This window comes from Arachis hypogaea, chromosome 11, assembly GCF_003086295.3.
Source record: "Arachis hypogaea cultivar Tifrunner chromosome 11, arahy.Tifrunner.gnm2.J5K5, whole genome shotgun sequence".
Classification (NCBI taxonomy): domain Eukaryota; kingdom Viridiplantae; phylum Streptophyta; class Magnoliopsida; order Fabales; family Fabaceae; genus Arachis; species Arachis hypogaea.
In genome coordinates, this window is record NC_092046.1 from 24416280 (window position 1) to 24427022 (window position 10743).

A 10743-nucleotide genomic window follows, 5' to 3' on the forward strand; every position below is an offset into this window, starting at 1 on the left:
AAGCTTAGAGTGGATGTTCAAACCTTCAGACAGAAAGAAGGTGAATCCCTCTATGAAGCTTGGGAGAGATACAAGCAACTGACCAAAAAGTGTCCTTCTGACATGCTTTCAGAATGGACCATCCTGGATATATTCTATGATGGTCTGTTTGAATTAGCTAAGATGTCATTGGATACTTCTGCAGGTGGATCCATTCACCTAAAGAAAATGCCTGCAGAAGCTCAGGAACTCATTGACATGGTTGCTAATAACCAGTTCATGTACACTTCTGAGAGGAATCATGTGGGTAATGGGACGGCTCAGAAGAAGGGAGTTCTTGAAATTGATACTCTGAATGCCATATTGGCTCAGAACAAAATATTGACTCAACAAGTCAATATGATTTCTCAGAGTCTGAATGGAATGCAAGCTGCATCCAATAGTACTCAAGAGGCGCCTTCTGAAGAAGAGGCTTATGATCCTGAGAACCCTACAATAGCAGAGGTGAATTACATAGGTGAACCATATGGAAACACCTATAATCTCTCATGGAGAAATCACCCAAATCTCTCATGGAAGGATCAACAAAAGCCTCAACAAGGCTTTAATAATGGTGGAAGAAATAGGTTTAAGAATAGTAAACCTTTTCCATCATCTACTCAGCAACAGACAGAGAACTCTGAACAAAATACATCTAATTTAGCAAACTTAGTCTCTGATCTATCTAAGGCCACTGTAAGTTTCATGAATGAAACAAGGTCCTCCATTAGAAATTTGGAGGCACAAGTGGGCTAGCTGAGTAAAAGGATCACTGAAATCCCTCCTAGTACTCTCCCAAGCAATATAGAAGAAAATCCAAAAGGAGACCGCAAGGCCATTGACATAGTCAACACGGCCAAACCTAGAGAGGAAGGGGAGGACGTGAATCCCAAGGAGGAAGACCTCCTGGGACGTCTAGTGATCAATAAGGAGTTTCCGTTTGAGGAACCAAAGGAATCTGAGGCTCATCTAGAGACCATAGAGATTCCATTGAACCTCCTTATGCCATTCATGAGCTCTGAAGAGTACTCCTCTTCTGAAGAGAATGAAGATGTTACTGAAGAGCAAGTTGCCAAGTTCTTTGGTGCAATCATGAAGCTGAATGCCAATTTATTTGGTAATGAGACTTGGGGAGATGAACCTCCCCTATTCACCAATGAACTGAATGCATTGGATCAACTGAGATTGCCTCAGAAGAAACAGGATCCTGGAAAGTTTCTGATACCTTGTACCATAGGCACCATGACCTTTGAGAAGGCTCTATGTGACCTGGGGTCAGGAATAAACCTCATGCCACTCTCTGTAATGGAGAAACTGTGAATCTTTGAGGTACAAGCTACTAAAATCTCATTAGAGATGTTAGACAATTCTAGAAAACAGGCTTATGGACAAGTAGAGGACATATTAGTAAAGGTTGAAGGCCTTTACATCCCTGCTGATTTCATAATCCTAGATACTGGGAAGGATGAGGATGAATCCATCATCCTTGGAAGACCCTTCCTAGCCACAGCAAGAGCTGTGATTGATGTTAACAGAGGTGAACTAGTCCTTCAATTGAATGGGGACTCCCTTGAGTTTAAAACTCAAGGACATCCTTCTGTAAACATGGAAAAGAGGCACAGTAAGCTTCTCTCAAAACAGAGTCAACCAGAGCCCCCATGATGAGATATTTTGGTGAAAAATAAATTTTCCCCAAAACACCCAAAACTAACCGGCAAGTGTACCGGGTCGTATCAAGTAATAAAAACTCACGGGAGTGAGGTCGATCCCACAGGGATTGAAAGATTGAGCAATTTTAGCTTAGTGGTTGATTTAGTCAAGCGAATCAAGATTTGGTTGATGGTTTTGTGACTTGCAGAATTAAATTGTATTGAAGTAAAGAGAACAAGAAATAAATTGCTGAAACTTAAAGAACAAGAAATTAAATGGCAGAAACTTAAAATGCAAGAAATGTAAATTGCGGAATCTTAAAGTGCAAGGAATGTAAATTGCTTGAAATGTAAAGGGGATTGGGATGTGGATTTGCAGAAATTAAACAAGGAAAAATTAAATTGCATTAAACAGAAGAGGGAAAGGGAATTGGAATTGAACCGGATATGAAGCAGAAAAGCAAATAAACATAGAAAGGAAAGAAACAGAATGTAAATTGGGGATTTGGATCTCAGGACCCAGAGACTAGAAAACCAAGTCTAGATCTCAATGCCTTCCTAGATCCAATCAAGAACAATTGCAAGGGAATTGTAAATTGCAAAGAAAAGAGATGAAGAATCAAGTAACAGAAACGGAAATTCAAATTCAGTAAATAAAGCAGAGAGATCCAAGATTGAGATTGAAACAGAATTTCTTCAATTCTCCAATCCAAGATCCAAGACAAGTGTAATTCAAATTGAAAGCAATGAAAACAAAGAAATTAAAGTTCACTCAATAACAAAAGCTCTCCGAAAACTATTATGAAAATTCCAAAAGGAAAGCTCTGCGAATAACTTGAATTCTCTCCTATTTATACAATTTCCAAAATGATCTTCAAGCCTTGAGTTGGGCCTTTGTTCTTGGTGGAATTGGGTTGAAAGAGGCCTTGGTTGATTGCTCTTGAAGTTTGAAGAAGAACCAAAGTGAACCAATTGAACCGGTTTTGAAGTTAGCCATAGTTGGACCTAACGTTTGAGCCAAAGTTAGGGGTCTAACTTTGGCTCCAACTTTTCATAGCAGCAAGCAAAATTTACTGGTATGCACGTTGGTGCCAACGTTAGGGGTCTAACTTTGACCCTAACGTTGGCCTTGCTTATATGCTAGTGGCGCCAACGTTAGCCTCCAAGTTAGGGGGCTAACGTTGGCACAAACATTGGCCCTTCCCCCTTTGTAATTTATGTGCCAACGTTAGCCTCCAAGTTAGGGGGCTAACGTTGGCGCAAACGTTGGTGCCCAGGGGAGAAACTCTCAAGTTCCAACGTTAGCCTCCAAGTTAGGGGGCTAACGTTGGGTCTAACTTTTGCCTCTTCCTTGAATGTTCATGTGCCAACGTTAGCCCCCAAGTTAGGGGTCTAACGTTGGCGCAAACGTTGGTGCCCAGGGAAGAAGTTTCTCTTGCCAACGTTAGCCTCCAAGTTAGGGGGCTAACGTTGGTTCAAACGTGGGGAGCCCAGGGAGTAATCTTCATGCCTAACGTTAGCCTCCAAGTTAGGGGGCTAACGTTGGGGCTAACTTCATGCCTCCTGGTTCAATTTCACTTATTCCATTGTCCTCTCTTCACTTCTAGCCATTCCTCTTTGCTTCAACCTTTCTCCAAGCTTTCTTCACCTATCATTAATCAACCAAACTCATCAAAGCTATGCTCAAAATAATGAGATATTCATTCTTTCATAATATGCAACAAATATAGCATAAAACCTCATGAAATGGCATAAATTCATATATGGTTGGTTCAATCAAGGGAAACATGAAAATCTACTCAATTAGCTTGCTTGTAGCTCAAGAAAGTGCATAATTCTAATGAAAACTAAAGAAAAAGACTAGCTAAAATAGGCTAGGATGACTTGTCATCACCCCACAGTCAAACTCTAAGTTTGGTGTTGGGAGGCCACAACCAAACTCTAAGTTTGGTGTTGAACTCCCATATCCAAACTCTAAGTTTGGTGTTGGGGAGTCTCAACAATGCTCTGAACATCTGTGAGGCTCCATGAGAGCCCACTGTCAAGCTATTGACATTAAAGAAGCGCTTGTTGGGAGGCAACCCTATTTTTATTTAATTATATTTTTATTAGTTATATGTCTTCATAGGTTCATGATCATGTGGAGTCACAAAAATAACTGAAAAAAATTGAAGAAAAATCAAAAACAGCATTAAAAATAGCACACCCTGGAGGAGGAGTTCACTGGCGTTCAAACGCCAGTAAGGAGCATCTGGCTAGCGTTCAACGCCAGAACAGAGCATGGAGCTGGCGCTGAACGCTAGAAACAAGCATGAAGCTGGCGTTCAACGCCAGAAATATGTTGCATCTGGGCGTTGAACGCCCAGAACAAGCATCAGTTCGGCGTTTAAACGCCAGAATTGCATGCAAAGGCATTTTACATGCCTAATTGGTGCAGGGATGTAAATCCTTGACACCTCAAGATCTGTGAACCTCACAGGATCATCTCAGGATCTGTGGACCCCACAGGATCCCCACCTTCCCTCCTCATAATCCTAGTTTTTCCCCATCTTCTTCTTCTTCTATTCTTTCTTCTTTTGCTTGAGGGTGAGCAACATTCTAAGCTTGGTGTGATAAAAGCATTGCTTATTTTGCTTTTCCATAACCATTGATGGCACCTAAGGCCAGAGAAACCTCAAAAAAAAAAAAAAAGAGAGAAGAGAAAAGGGAAGACAAAAGCTTCCACCTCCAAGTCATGGGAGATGGAGAGATTCATGTAAAGGATCTATAGCTCAATGGTAGAACATTTGACTGCAAATCAAGAGATCCCTGAGATACCTCAGGGGATACATTTTCCCCCCACACAATTATTGGGAGCAACTAAGGATAGGTGATGGGATATTTTCGTAGAGAAACGAATTTCTCCAAAACACCCAAATCTAACCGGCAAGTGCACCGGGTCGCATCAAGTAATAATAACTCACGGGGGTGATGTCGATCCCACAGGGATTGAAGGATTGAGCAATTTTAGTTTAGTGGTTGATTTAGTCAAGCGAATCAAGAATTGGTTGAGAGATTTGTGATTTGCAGAATTTAAATTACATAGAAAGTAAAGGAAATTGATGAATTGCATGAAATTAAAGAGAACTAGAATTTAAAGTGCTGAATCTTAAAGAGCAAGAAATTAAATGGCAGAAACTTAGAACGCAAGAAATGTAAATTGCAGAATCTTAAAGTGCAAGAAATGTAAATGGCTTGAATTGTAAAGGGAATTGGGAGTTGGATTTGCAGGAATTAAACAAGTAAAAGTAAATTGCAACAAACGGAGAAGTAAAGGATGTCTTGAATCAAACCGGATCTTAAAACAGAAATGTAAATAAGCATGAAAACAGTAAACAGGGAATGGGAAATGGGAAATCCGGATCTCAGGATCCAAGAGACTAGAAAACCAAGTCTAAATCTCAATGCCTTCCTAGATCCAACAAGAACAATTGCAAAGGAAATGTAGATTGCAAAGAAAGTAGATGAAGAAGCAAGTAACCGAAACTGAAATTCAATTAAGCAGAAAATTAAACAAGATCCCAAGGTGAGATTGAAACAGAATTTCTTCAACTCTCCACCCAAAATCCAAGACAAGAAAAGTAAAGAGTGCTGGGCAAGAACAAGGAAGAAGAGAGATCAATTCTCCTCCCAAATTCTCTTGAATTAAAACAACAATGCTAAGAAAAATAAAAGTGAGCTCCAAGCAAAACCAAAAAGAAAGCTATTCTGCCAAACTAAAAGGGAAGCTCTCTTAAAACTTAAATTCAAATCTATTTATACACTTTCTTCAAATGGTCTTCAAGCCTTCAATTGGGCCTTTGCTCTTGGTGGAATTGGGTTGAGAGAGGCCTTGGTTGATTGCTCTTGGAGTTTGGAGAAGAACCGAATTGAACCGGGTTGGAATCATGAAAGCTTGAGTAAAAGTTGGAGTAAAAGTTAGGGGTCTAACTTTTGCTCCAACTTTTCACATCAGCACCCTTGTTTTGCTGATACCAACGTTGGGGCAAAAGTTAGGGGTCTAACTTTTGCTCCAACGTTGGCCTCCCCTTGGTTATTCATGGTGCCAACGTTAGCCAAAAAGTTAGGGGCTAACGTTGGCGCAAACTTTTGCTAGTCCAGGGAGTATTTTTCATGCGCCAACGTTAGCCAAAAAGTTAGGGGCTAACGTTGGTGTAAACTTTTTGTGCATCCAGGGAGTGTTTTTCATGCCAAAAGTTAGCCAAAAAGTTAGGGGTCTAACTTTTGCTCCAACTTTTGCCCAAAAGTTAGCCAAAAAGTTAGGGGTCTAACTTTTGCTCCAGCTTTTGCCCAAAAGTTAGCCAAAAAGTTAGGGGTCTAACTTTTGCTCCAGCTTTTACTTCCTGGTTCATAAATAATCCAAAAGTTTGAGCTAAAGTTTGAGGCAAACTTTTGCTCAAACTTTTTGTTCTCTTTTCCTCCTAGCCCTTCCTTCTTGCATCAACCTTTCTCCAAGCTTTCTTCATCTATCATTAATCAACCAAACACATCAAAGCTATGCTCAAAATTATGAGATATTCATTCTTTCATAATATGTGACAATTATAGCACAAAACCTCATGAAATAGCATGAATTCATACATGGTTGATTAAATCAAAGGAAACATGAAAATCTACCCAATTGGCTTGCTTTTGGCTCAAGAAAGTGCATAATTCTATTGAAAACAAAAGAAAAAGGCTAGTGAAACTAGGCTAAGATGACTTGTCATCACAACACCAAACTTAAATCTTGCTTGTCCCCAAGCAAGAAATGATTTATTGAGAAGAAAGAATGAAATGGAAGAGGATGTTCATGCTAGTAGAGTGTTATTGGTAGTTCATGGGGTTTTATGTGGATATGCACACACTCACCTCTTATTGATTCTTAAGCTTAGAAAGTCTCCTTCAAGCTTCAAGTAACATACTGCTGTGACCTCTCATTGTTCCTTTATCCTTGGCTATTATCTTGTTCATAAGCTTTGTTTGAGTGTCATGTGTAGCAAGTTCATTTCCTTTTTTTTATACTTGACACATTATTCACTATAGACACTTGGCTCACATTCCTTCTTAGAACATTGATGCCCAGCACCTCTTTGGGCTACTAAATGCCTTGTAGTTAGGTTGCTCTTGATAGTGGACTTTCAGCTGATGATCCCGGCTTAGTTAACCCAAGTCATCAAGTGTTGATGCACTCCAAAGAGCTTAATAATCCAAGCAGATCCTAATACAAAGACACCACAGGCATATATTCTAAGGTTCAAGCTATTGGTGTCCAGCTTTGTTTCTTTTTGTTTTTCTTTTGTTCTGCCACTTTTTGGCTATTTCTTTTTCTCCCCTTGTTTTTCTTTCTTTTTGTTTTTCTTTCTAACCAAGGATTTTTATTCGATTGAGATTCATAGACAGTAGCTACTTTCTACTTAAGATGAGACATCCTAGTGTTCTTATTCATTAAAGGTGAGCTACTATACAATCACACATATACCACTACTTACTTTTATTTTACTTCTATCTAACAGAGAACTGTTTCACTTCACATTCAAACATTTCTTTTATTGAATTGAAAATGCAGGGGACAAAGCATGCTTTTTGTTCAGTGAAAGTAAACATACAAGCACACACATAGACTAGCTTACTTATTCTAAGATAAACAAACATGATGCAAACCCTATTGATTATGATAACTACTTAAAGATGCAAGGACCACTTAAAACAGACACAATGCATGCTTTCTTAGTGATGAACAAGGAGCAAGTCCACCTTTTATTTGTCATGCTTTTTCTTTCTTCTTTCATAAACCTGGTTGCTGGTGTTTCCTGTGTCCATGTCTGTTGTCTGTTGATCCCGCCAGAAACCAGCTCTATTCATTGCTTCCTCTACTCTATCTTCAAGCTTCATTGCATTGCTTACTTCTATCTCACTTCTCCTTTTGAAGAATTCGTCAAAAGTTGGAAAAGCTGGATCCATGTTGTGCAGATGCTCTCCAATATAGTTCAGCTTGATTTGACTATTTATGTTGTAGTCGGCTTGGACTTCATATCTTGCATCTTGGAGTGTTGTGAACTCTTTGAGAGCCCTCAAATTTTTAGCTTGCATTTGTTCCAACTTTCCAAATGATTCATGAGATTGAAAAGCATGTTCTTCTTGCATCACAAGGAATCTTGACTCGAATTCACTTTGTTTGTTCATCATTCTTAGCTCCCGTTCTTCTTGTGCTTGTTGGTTTTTCATGTATAGTGAGTGGTATTCCTCTTGCCTTTCTTGAATTCTCATGTACTGTTGTGATAATCTTCCAATTGTTTCCTGCATTTGAGTCATGTCCAGATTGTTATGTAGAGGAATGTGCTGCTGTTCATCCTCCTCTTGTGGCTCTTCTTCCTCTTGTAATTCTTCTCCCTCCATTGGTTCCTCTCTTTCCCTTCTTCCATGTGGTCTTCGGCCTTGATGTGCTTCAGGAGCCATCATCATTCTCTCAATGGTTATAGGCATGCCTTGGCTTAACCACATTGGATTCTCCTCTTCCATTGGCACTTTAGCCTTTGCACACAACCTCCAAATGGTACTCGGATAGTACAACCAAGACCTGGCCAAATTCTTCTCAGCAAGCTTTTGAATGTCCTTTGCCAGAATTTCATGAACTTTTACCTCTCCTCCCACAATTATGCAATGCAACATAATAGCTCTATTCTTGTTAACTTCTGAGGTGTTTACTGTGCCCAGAATTGATCTTTTCAACAACTCATACCATCCCTTTGCTTCCGGGGTAAGGTTAACTCTCTTCAAATACTTGTATTTATTCTTGTCATCTCCTTCCCACTCTGAGTTCTCCATACAAATATCTCTAGCAATCCCATCATAATCCGGATCACCATTTACCCTTTGGTGGTATCCCGGTTCACTAAAGCGAACTGATTTTAGTCCCAAGACTTTCTTGATTGCATCCGAGCTAAAATCTACTTCCACTCCCCGCACATAGCTCTTGTATGTTGGGGCCTCACTCATGTCAAGCCTTGAGACATTGGCATAGAACTCTCTTTTTTTTTTCTCATGAAGGATCAATTGTGTCCCTAAATCCGTGCATGAAAGTTTGGTGAACACCAAACTTGTATCTTGCTTAAGGGGTAAATGTGAGATGCTAGTAGTAAATCATAATTGATGCCTTCATCACAGAATATGATTTCTTTTTAATTGAAAAGTCTCAGTAAAAGATAATGTATGATCATTGATGCATGATTTTTTTTTCATGAGAAGAGAAACACCAAACTTAGTGTTTGGTCATATGCTAGGCATATAATGTGAAAATATTTGTAACACTGGTTTGGTGTGCTTGAAGGCACACCAAACTTTAGAAGTCTTAGCATATGAAAAAGTTTTTTTTTGCATTCATTGAGTTAGTCCATGAAAACAAATTTCATGCTCAGATGATCATAGCTTATTGAATTTAAAATGACATAAATCTTAAATCATGGGTTGCCTCCCATGGAGCGCTCTTTTATTGTCACTAGCTTGACATTGGGGCTTTCTTTTATGGTGGTTGAGGATTGTAGTGCCTCAGCTTGTCTCCCCTGACTGTGATCCTCCTCTTTGTTCTCTGGTGTTCAATTTCAGCGTGCTCTAATGAGAGTATGTTGCTGACAGTGTAATAGTCATCAGTCTGTTGGCTTGCTCCCAGCTGTTGATATGTCAGTTGCACTTTGTCACCTTTGGAAAGCCCCTCCGTTGGAATCTTCCTGTTCTTCCAACCTTTTTTTGTTTTGTTTCTGCGTTTCATCCTTTCTTTCGTTGACATTTCTTTTCTGGCCGTAGGCTTACCTTGGGGATCTTTCATCCTTTCAGTGGCTAATACTCCAATATTCTCTTGGACTTCTTCATCAGTTTGCACAATCTTTTGCCTTGGGATGTTGTTGTGAATCGCCTTGTTGCTTTCTTCCTTTAACTGTGATTCTTCCTTGTCAAGTTCCATATAGTTTTTCTTCTCATTACCAAACTGTGCTTCTGATAACACCTTCAAAGTGACACTCTTATCATGCATTCTAAGAGTTAATTCTCCTTCCTCTATGTCTATGATAGCTCTAGCAGTGGCCAAGAATGGCCTTCCCAGAATAATAGAGTCACCATCATCCCCTTTTGAATCTAGAACCACGAAATCTGCAGGGTATATGAAATTGTCCACCTTGACCAGAAGGTTTTCAATCATACCCCTGGGGTATACTGTTGACTTATCTACTAGCTCTAGAGATATCTGTACTGGTTTAACTTCCTCTATATGCAGCTTTTTTACCAAGGAAGATGGTATTAAGTTGATACTTGCTCCTAGATCGCACATTGCTTTAGTGATGGTTAATTCCCCAATGGTGCAAGGTAGCAAAAAGCTCCCTGGATCTTCAAGCTTAGGGGGAAACCCTTTTTGAATCAAAGCCCTGCATTCCTCAGTGAGCAGTATGGTTTCCTTCTCATGCCAACTTCTTTTCTTGTTGATAAGCTCCTTCAAAAACTTGGCATACAGAGGCATTTGCTCAAGTGCTTCAGCCAAGGGAATATTGATTTCCAGCTTTTTGAAAGTCTCAAGGAACTTATGAAATTGTTGGTCCTTGGTTTCTTTGTTGAGCCTCTGGGGGTATGGCAGTGGAGGTGTGATGCTCTTTCCTATTTGCTGCTGTCCCTGAGTCACTTCTGTTGAACCGTGTGGCTGGTTGTCTTTCCCTTTGAGTTTCTCAATTCTCTTGTTTGGCACCACAACTTGATCCTTGGCTTCATCTGCCTTTGTTTGCTCTTCATCTTCTATTGCACTTTCGCTGCTCTCTGCTTGCTTCTTTGTAGTGTCATTATTGCTCATCAATGTTCTCCCACTCCTTAATTGTATCGCCTTGCATTCTTCCTTAGGATTTGGAATTGTGTCACTCGGCAGAGAGCTTGAGGGTCTCTCAAGAGAAATCTGCTTGGAGATTTGCCCCATCTGTCTCTCTAGGCTCTTCAGGGATGCTTCATGATTCTTGGTTGTCATTTCTTGGTGTTTCAACATTTTGTCTATCACGGCCTCCAAGTTAGTGATTCTTTGGGC

At 39.9% G+C, this 10743-nt stretch overlaps 1 non-coding gene across 1 annotated transcript; it reads right to left on the minus strand.

Moving 5' to 3' along the window:
• LOC112724492 (small nucleolar RNA R71) lies at positions 1-108 on the minus strand. The gene has a single exon (XR_003163652.1). It is a non-coding gene; the product is annotated as a small nucleolar RNA R71 (small nucleolar RNA).
• Between the last annotated feature and the right edge of the window lie 10635 nt (positions 109-10743).